Raw genomic sequence first — 10,303 nt, forward strand, 5'->3', positions numbered from 1 at the left:
TTGACTCCCTCGAAGGCAGGGAGGCCCTACAGAGAGACCTCAACAAATTAGAGGACTGGGCAATTATCAACCATATGAAGTTCAAAAAGGGGAAGCGCTGGATTCTGTCCTGGGATGGGGCAATGCCAGATGTTTGTGCAGCCTCACACTTGGTTTTTTTAGCACCATGCTCCAACTAACTGAGCTAATCTCAGGGTCACTCATATCATCAGTACCTACACGACTTTAGGTACCCCTCAAAATCAATCCTCCCCACCCCGTTATAAGATCTGTATCCACAGTAATTTGAATGGAAGAGAAAAAAAGTCACAGAAAACTATCAAACACTTTTATAAAAGCCATTTTTTATATTCCATGTTGGATATTGATGCAGTAATAGATCACACCCAAGTATGATTTTGCATATTTTTCACCATTTATAGAAGTAGTGATTCTGATACATATTCTACTTCTCTCCCTCTACAATAATTTCCATTTCAGTTCTATTTTTGTTATGTTGCAAGAAAAAAAATGTTGTATTATCTTATTATAAGTCTATCCCTTGCTTATAACTTCAGCAAATTTTACTGGTTAAGAGTGAATTTTTCAAGCTGTTCTCTGTACATTATTTAAATATACAATCAGAAACTACTCAACCATTTCCCTGAAATAACTCAGTTGGGAAAAAAATTGTGAAACTACCTATTTATATCAGGTAGTTTGTTTAACATTACTAGTCACTTCACGACATACATTCTGCAGAAGATGAGAAAACAATCAAAAAGTTACATTTTCTATCTTGGTAAGAGTACACAGATTTGGGGAAAAAAAAAAAACAGGTGGAAAAGAGAGAAATATTCTTTCATCCAAGCTTAAAGTGAGATTTGTGTCTTAATTCTTTGAAAGGTCTAGCTTTCCTTGACATTCCCAAATGCCTTCAACAAGCAATTTGGCATTCTGTACTTAATGACATGGGAGTCTTATGAAAAAATACACTTTTATTTACCAGAGATAATACTATCCATCTTGCAATATCTTCTGGTAAAACCAAAAGAGAACTAAGTCTTCTACCACACAGAGCTATACCATCCAGTCTACACTTGGTCGTTCTAAGTTTTTGAGGAATGCTTTACTCTTACCCCAGAGTCAGGGGTCAACTACAAGAACTTCAAGTATCAGCATGCCCCTGGTTTCCTGCTAACACATACTAGTGATTCAAGTAACACCATATCTCTAGTTACTTATGTTAACAACATAATCAATAAGATGCGTAAGATGAATCCAAGGCTGAGATGTGAACAATGAGGGTCTTTGTCTCTGTTGGTTCCCCTTGATCCCCTGAAACTAAGGAAGAGAAATGATAAGCCAAATCAATCAAACTGCAACAACCAGACCACTGCTCTGGCAGTCTAAATGGCTCACAACATATACTCGCACTCTGAAAAGGTTTAAAACCTACTTTTTCTTCTAGACAGATGGCGTTCACCATTGAAGAGGGCTTACTATTCAGAGTTATTTATTTTAGGCAATTTATTTTAGATCTTATGCTCTTCCATTTTATATGTTTCCAGTAGATAGTAGAGACCAGTTCCACATGCTTCTCCCTCCTCACTGCTAGGGATTCAGCTCTCTCACTGAAACTAAGCACACTTTAATTAAGAAACTCATAGCTTAGGGAGTTGTCTGGTGAGCGTGGCTGATGTGGACTAAACCTCACCAATACCTAACTTACCCAGACAGCGGGAAAACCAGTTTGGACAGAAGTACACAGTTTAGGGTTTTCTCAAAATAAACTAGAGTTGTACAATACAGACAGTGGTCATGCTCTATCCTTCACTTACCAGTGTAGTTTTATACTGAAACTGTAAAGCTAAAGTTTATCTTCTCACAGTATATAAGCAAAAAAATCATATCTGTAGTATAAATGCACTTCTTGTGGAGAAGTTCCTGAAGTTCTGGCAAGTTCTTTCATGAATGGAAGACTCCTTGAAACTGTGGTTCCAAGATTACCACTAAAAAAGGAATACCAAACATCTGATAACAACATTTCACAGAATCATAGAATGGTTTGGGTTGGAAGGACCTTAAAGTTCCTCTAGTTCCAACCACCCAACCATGCGCAGGGACACCTTCCACTAGACCAGGTGGCTGAAAACCCCATCCAACCTGGCCTTGAACACTTCCAGGGCACCCACAATTTCATCTGACAACCTGTTCTAGTGTCTCAGCACCTCTTTGTAAAAAAACTCTCTCCTTCTTTCTAACCTAAGTGGACACACTTTCCGTTTAAAGCCATTCCTACTTGTCCTATCACTATAAACCCTCATAAAAAGTCCCTCTCCAGCTCTCTTTCAGCCTCCCTTTAGCTTGTGAAAGGCAGCTATACGATATCCCTGAATACTTCTGTTCTCCTGACCAAACAGCCACAATTTTTTCAGACTGTCATCACAGAAGAGGTACTCTAGTCCTCTGAACATCTTTGAGACTCTCCTCTGGACTTGCTCCAACAGGTTTATGTCATTTTTATGTTGGGGGCCCCATAGCTGGACACAGCACTCCTGGTGGGAGTACAGGAGTAGAGGGGCAGAAATCACCTCCCTTGACTTGCTGGCCATGCTGCTTTTGATGCAGCCCAGGATACAACTGACTTTCTGGGCTGCAAGTGCATATTGCTGGCTCACGTTCAGCCTCTCATCCACCAGCACCCCCAAGTCTTTCTCCTCAGGGTTGCTCTCAATGCATTCTCTGCCCAGCCTATATCTGGGCTTAGTATATCCCTGACCCCTGTGTAGGACCTTACACTTGGCCTTGTTGAACTTCATGTGGTTTACCCAGGCCCATCTCTGAAGCCCATGATCCATGCTGCTGATAAAGGTGTTAAACAGTGCCAGTCCCTATACTGATCCCCACGGAATGCCACTTTTCACCGGTCTCCACTTGGATATCAAGCTACTGACTGCAACTCTTTGAATGTGGCTATCCAAGCAATTCCTTATTCATCAAGTAGTACATTTCCTGCTACTTAAAAAAGGATGAATCAAATTGTCAGTGTATATTTCTAGACTGTTTTGGCAGACAGCTACATCTTATAGACTGGACTCTGGAGAGTACTCTGGAGACAATGTAATAACCATGATTTGTCATGTTTCTCCCGATAGCCTCCATAATTGATTGTCATTTGCATGCTAGGAAGAAGAAACCCTCCTAGACATTGTTAGTCTCCTATTTGCTAAGTTTTGAGGGAGTAAACCAAGAGAATATAACAAGCCTGTAGACATTATCTAATAGACTGAGTCCAGCAGTCAAAAACGGTTGCCCAAACACTCATCACATCCCTCTTTCCCTAGGTGCAATCAGTTGTTTCAAGTCTGGATTGAATTCCAGGTTTGGGGTTTAAGCTATTAGACTTCACATGTATGGAACTCATTTGAAAGACAAACCTTCTGGTTTGCCATATTTGAAGAATTACTAACAACCTAGTTTGAGCTGAAACTTGAGTGACATATGAGAAGGCACAGCTGGTAAGAGTCACAGCTTCAAAAAATTACTTTCTTACTTGTTCCAGAAGAACCCTTATCTGTCCCTGGGACACATTGTAACTGTTGAACTGCAAGAAACTGCAAGAAAGTGACTGGAAATGTCTATGACTACTGAGTTAACTGAGATGTGGAGACTAACCTTCTGTATCTCCAACTTCTAAAATACACTGCCAATTAGGATTTTTTTATTTATACAAGGAATTAAGATCTCTTCACTTACCAAAAACTGTATTTGCCAATAATTCACATTTCAATTGTACCACAATAAACAGCAACATTTACATCAATTAAAAACAAGTGGTTCAGCCTTCTATTTTAATACATATTGAAACCTAATTAGCCTATTAAATCAACCTGATTATGTCTTTTAAAATGTCTGCTTTTCTTATTTGCTATAAGTAAGTTTTTAAACACAAAATATAGTAAGCAGCATTTCATCTGAATCCTATCAAACAAAGTTATTGAAGCATGAGTTCTATATAACCAGTGAAGCAGAAGACCATGCTATTACATGGACAAATGCTCCAGAGTTACTGAAGCAACACAAAAACAATCATAGAAACATGGCTTTTGAAACCTCATAAGCAACTCACTTTGGAAAAAAGTGTGTATGTGTATATATATATTTATACATACAGACACACACATGAATATAAACCTACCTCCAGAACAGATACATGTGAATTTGCTTCAAAATGTTATTATTTCCCATGCAACTCCTCTCAAAAACCGGAGAAGACAAGGAAGAAATTAAAGCTATCTATGAGACTTTGAAAAAAAAATCCTATTTTCTTATGTTTTATTATTCTTTTTCACATGTTGAGACAAAGGAGAAATAACAATTCATAAACCATTTTGTCTCTGGAAACACCATCATCTCACAATAGCTTCAATACCCACCATCTTACAAACTCCTCCTGGGCTCCAAGGGGTCTCTAATGCAACTCATATCTAGTTACCATTTGGGATTAGACTCTACCTTTTAAACAGTCAAACTTATGCCCACGTATGCATGGCATTTTGACATTTGTTCACCAGGATGTCTGGAGAGGTCTATTGGGTACTTAAGCTTGGATGCCCCAGCTCCCAACCTCCAGTAGCTGCAGCCACCAACAGGTTCATCAGGGGGATAGATAATGGCAGTGCTGGGGCTGTTCCAAACAGCAGACATGACCAATTGACCTTGAAATCCTCTGTTAAAAAGAAGAAAAAAGATAATGTAAACCAATGTGAGTTTACACAAAACTGTAAAACTGTACAGCCGGGTCCCACCAGGGGCTGTGCCCTGCTTGTGGCATGGTGAGTGGGAGCTCAAGGCAGCACCAACACCCAGAGTGGGGCAGGGTCAAACACCACAGAGAGGCCAGCTGAGCACAGAATATGAATCTTTATGCAATTCACCTAGCAATGCAGAAGAGCATGTTTAGAGCCTGCAGCCCTGACATCCTCTCAAAAATAGGTGCTGTTACAGGTTGCCTATATAAACAGCACTCTCTCAAGTCCTCCACTCACCCTCTTTGAGCTCCCTGTTCGCATCTCTCCCCAACCCTCTGAGCCTATTCCCTTTCATATACATTAATTTCCTCTCCACCCTCACAGCAGCCTTGATAGCCTGCAGCAGGGTCATTTTCTCTCTCTCCTCCCACACAGGGCCTCTATACAAAATATGGGAAGGGGTTGGCTCAAAAGAATCCAGCCTCAGGTATATCCCCAACAGCAGACATGAGCACCCACCAGCTCACCACACCACTCATGCCAGTGGACAATGTTTTATACCACCACCTCTAGTGATGGCACAGCCCTGCAGCTCCACCCTCCCACCCTCACTCAGCAGGCCCTCTGCTATGGGGGTGAACTTTGGGTCAACTCCCAGAGCCAGTGTCCCGCTTCACCCTCACTCACCAGTTCCCAGGATGCCCCAGTCTTCTTATCAATCTCCTACCAGCATGGCTGGCACCTTGCAGGGTTGGGACCTCACCGGCAGCCAACAGCAGCAGATTTGGGTAGATCCTTTTCTCTTTTGTTTGTACAATACCTGGAAATTTTTAATTCAAGCATCTCATGATCCCACAGGGGCATCAAGCTCTCCACAGCTGCAGGCAGCCATATAAAGCCTCAGTGACAGGGGCTGTGGAGGCAGTTGTGGGCCAGTTCTCACTCGGCTCACAGCCTCCACAGTAAAGGCAAAGGCTACTGTAGCATCAGGTCAGTGACTTTGATCCAGGGTCAGAGGTTCACCACCTGATGAGTTATTTCTTCTTTGTTTGCAAGTGTTTTCCATTGCACACAGTAAGGCTAGCATGGAGCTCATTTGTTTCCAACTGCAAACATTTGTTCATTACACTAGGCTGATCAGCAGGATACAGAACAAACATTTCTTCATTGATGAAATGGGGCAATGAATAAATAAATACCTCGGGACTAGCCAGTCTTAACATTTACAGTTGTTTTAGTTAAAATAGTTACCAATTAATGTATGCCTCTACACTACCAAAACTCTAATCAGGACAGTCTCACAGTGAAAGTCTTCTACTTGTTATATTTTAATTGTTTACTTACTCAAAATTAACAAGGTCAGGCTATCAAGACACACATGTAAAGAGACTCTTGGAAGAAGTAATCTCTTCACTGTCTTCACTACACTCTAGGACACAAAACATAGCACAAATTCCTCATTCTATGAAACACTGTCAGTCAGAGGTTTTTTCCTCTCCATTCAAAGACTATAATGAAATGCTTGTCTTTAGAGAAAATTACCATATGCAATTTTTTTTATAAAAATAATAACCTTAAAAGTTACTATTATGAACTTGAGGGTACTCAAAAATGAAAAGCAATCAAAGAATGAAACTAATCCAGGGATTTTTGCAAGGCAGCAGCTGGCACCCACAGCCATAGACACAGCCACTGCTGCACCACAATCTCCAACATCAGAACAGCCAAACCAATCTATAGAAAAAAATGAACATGTTGAGGGTTAGGGGAAGGGTGGGCAGGTGGTATAAGATTCTTGAATGTGAAGCTTAGCATTGGGGTAGTTTTCAAAGAAAGTAATAAACCACTAGAAAGGTTGTTTTACTGAAAAAAAGAATTGAATTTACTAAGATAGTGAAAATGTTCTGCTATATTAACCCACGTTTTGACCGTATGCATTTGTCATGTGGGGGGTTTATTTGTTAGTTTTTGCAACAGGAGCCAAACCTGAAGGATAAAATGGTTGCAATAGTTTTATATCGGACACTGCTGCCCTCTAGTGACTACCTAGGACAAGCAATTGGGGAAGAGCATTGGCTGCAAAAGGTTTCTTTGCTCTCAAGATGTAGGTGATCAGTCGGATATCATCGAACTATGACAAATTTTATGAGAGTGAAATCTTAGTTAACCTTAGCCTTAAAATATCATTTCAGTAAACAAATCATTTGAATTTAAATAAATAAATATTTCCACAAGTGGAATGTGTAGTGTAATAAACGATAACAGACTACAATCAGCAATACTTTTGTGTTGCACTAAAATAGTGTATGACAAGCAATTCAGAAAAATTACAGCTGAAAACAAGGAAACTATATTACATGACAATTAGTTCAAAGAACAAATTGATCTAATTTATCTAGGAAACTTTTCATGTATGGGGCAGTGTTTACACTACTGGGGACTTTCACAATAAACAGTGTCAGACACTTCAACAAAAAGCAATGTAAATCATAAATGTGCACCATTGCCTTCATACCATAAATTGCACACATGCAGAACTGCGCAACGTTTCAGTGTCAGTAAATGACTACTATAAGGTTTGCTAAAAATTCAGATTTATTTTCTTTTGACAAAATGTGTATTTTATGGTAGACCTGTTGTTTGATAGTCCCTAATACTGTAGTTCCAACTTTCCAACACTTTGTGACTAGATTTTTTGTTTACCTTACAGATTTGCATTCTGATGGGATCTTGCCCATCTTGCAAAAAATGATGAAAATTGTACCCTTTGATGCAGTTTCTGGATGCAAAATCTCAAACCGATTTGTTTCACAAGGAAACAAATATGGGAGTTTTTTATGGGGAATATGATCAGAGAACATGGCCAGGACTTAAAGATCAAAAAAAACCACTAAAATAAAAGCTAGACAACTCCAGAACTTGCAAGCAGAACAGTAAGGGTTTTTTGCCTGTGCTGTGTTTTTGGTCTTCAAATATTTCATTACATTTTTTGGATAAATAACTTTTCTTCAAAAAGAAAACATTTTCACAGTTTGGAGTTTAAATTAATCTAAAACATTTCACTGAATTGGTAACTTCTGGTTTTACTTGCATCACTTACACAGTTTAATGCAGCACCATCTGCTGTCTTAGGCCTAGTTTTAGTTTGACATCGTTCACACAGCTAATTTACTCCATTATTTTATCTTAGAATGTGCATCTATTTGGTATATAGAGGTTAAGTGAGTTTGTTTTCCAAAATCAAGGCAAATCTCAGGTACTTTGATTTATTTGATAAAGGGAATTTTTCTTATAAATTTACTGAAAAATGCTGGAAGATTTTCACCATCCACTTCAATTACAGTTCTCTCTCTAAAACTATGTTTGTGACATGAAAAAACCCAATTTCCTAAGAACTACAAGTAGGAGATCTCTACAGGAATGGATACAGTTTTAGAATGGAAACCTATTTTCAGGAAAAAACAAACAAACATGAGGCAGTCAGTATTGCAGGTTAAATATAGTAGCTTTGGTCTTTTTTCCCTGTATCTTAAATTTTGTCAGTGATCTTTCATTCTGGTGCAAACACCTCAAAATTTTTTCCTCATGGAAATTCTTGGTTGGTGCTGGGGAGCAGGAAAACTAAGCAACTCATAAGGAGTATTTTTTCCATTCTTTTAGGGATTCTATCCTTGATTCCATCTTTGATTTGTTTTTAATTTTATATAAGATTTTTTAAAAGACATTTTTCAAAACAAAAACAATAGCAAGTTCTTAGCAAATCTGTGATTATTTGCAGAAAGTAACAGAAAAGTGTAAACAGAAAACTACGAGGGTGTATTTTTAGTTGCAGCAAGATCAACTTTTGTTGCTGCACATGTAATTTTCCTTGGAGAACTGCCAAGGAGAAGATCAAAGTTTCACTCCCAGCCTAGAAACAAAAAAGATACACAGTGTACTGCTAGCCAATGTCACTCTAGATTCATCTCATCAAGGAGCTCAAGGTGTGAAAACTTTGCAAGGGCAGATGTCAGCACTCACGAAAGCAGCAGCTGTTCCATGTGACCACAGTTCTGCCACTAAAGCTAGGAACTAACTTAATCTGATACCTCTTTTAGGTTGTTCTCAACTACCTTGCTTTTTATGAAATGGAATATACTCAGTATTTTGAGTATTGCGCTAATTAAGAATCTATGTCTAAGAAGATACCAGATAACAAAGTGCTTTTAAATTCCTGTAGTATCAAAATGGATGGCTAGGATTCCAAGAGTGGTGATGAATGGAGTTACTTGCAGTTGGTGATCAGTCATGAAGGCTCAGTACTGGGGCCAGTCCTGTTTACTATCTTTATCAATGACCTGAACAAGTGGATCAACCGCCCCTTCAAGTCAGCTTGCAGACAATACCAGGTCAGACAGGAGTGTTGATCTGCTGGAGGGTAGGAAGGCTCTGTAGAGGGATCTGGACAGTACAGTGGGCCAAGGCCAATTGTATGAGCTTCAACAAGATAAAGTGCCAGGTCCTGCCCTTTGGTCACAACAACTTCATGCAGCACTGTTAGACATCAGATCAGTAATTATTGGGTCAGAACCACCTTGTGGGGACTGCATGTGTGCATATGTGTGTGTGTATGTGTGGAGGGAGAAGGGACAGGTCAAACCTCACAGACGTGGGGTGGCGTTGTATGCCTCATGGCAGACCCCTGGAGCCTACATGGGGAAGCCTCGGAGTAGCTGTCAGACACAAGCAGCCTGGGAAAACTATAAGACACCACACCTCCTGGAGCCTCTAAGCCAGCCTCATATTGGCAGGGACAGTGAGGACACTGCTCCTCACCCTGGCTTAGAACCCCAGAGTGGCTGGTGGGTCAGAGGCCCCACCAAGCAGGTTTGCCATAAGGACCAGAGCAGATAAAACTAAAGGCATACGTTTGCCACATGTCATGGCCCTGCTGCTTGGACATTTGAGAGCTGGTCTTCCACAAGGTTCCAATGGTAGCTATATAATCTGACTCTCCCTCTTTCTCCTTCTCTCTTCTTACTCCCTCTGCTTCTTTTTCTTTGCTCCTTTCTTGATGCTTTGGGTGGCTTGGAGCTGGAGGGACTGGATATTGACTTAAGTGTTGTAGATTGATTAGATCTTGACTTATGAGTTGTGGATTAATATCTGCTGAGTCAGTATTGTGGTGGAACATTTTTGTCTAGCTTGTGTACTGCCCTTTTTGAACCTTTGCCAAGTTCCCTTATTTTCTCCCCTAAATTAATAAAGACACATCTTGGGAACAAGTCTGTTGCTTATGCTCTTAATGCCATCTTGAGGAATTAAAGAACTGCACATATATATGTGTACATATATATATATATATTTTTTTTTTAAAGTAAAACTCCCAGCTAAGCCTGTGAGCCTGCAGCTCCAGGGCTGAAGTGTTACAAGCACTACAGGCTTGGGGAAGAGAGGCTGGAAAGCTGTCTGTTGAAAAAGGAACTGGGGGTGCTGGCTGACAGTTGGCTGAACACGAGCCAGGTTGTGCCCAGGTGGACAAGAAGGCCAATGGCATCCTGGCCTGTATCTGACATAGCATGGTCAGCAGG

General features: G+C 40.1%; 1 long non-coding RNA gene across 2 annotated transcripts; it reads right to left on the reverse strand.

Moving 5' to 3' along the window:
• Positions 1–980: 980 nt before the first annotated feature.
• Positions 981–5,788, reverse strand: LOC116780934. Of its 2 annotated transcripts, none has more exons than XR_004354708.1 (3): positions 5,421–5,788; positions 4,370–4,711; positions 981–1,317 (listed from the first exon to the last, which is right to left on the reverse strand). It is a non-coding gene; the product is annotated as an uncharacterized LOC116780934 (long non-coding RNA). The 2 variants fall into 2 exon arrangements; XR_004354709.1 differs by having other exon boundaries at positions 4,419–4,711; positions 5,421–5,787.
• Positions 5,789–10,303: the final 4,515 nt, after the last annotated feature.

Source organism: Chiroxiphia lanceolata, chromosome Z (assembly GCF_009829145.1).
Source record: "Chiroxiphia lanceolata isolate bChiLan1 chromosome Z, bChiLan1.pri, whole genome shotgun sequence".
NCBI lineage: Eukaryota > Metazoa > Chordata > Aves > Passeriformes > Pipridae > Chiroxiphia > Chiroxiphia lanceolata.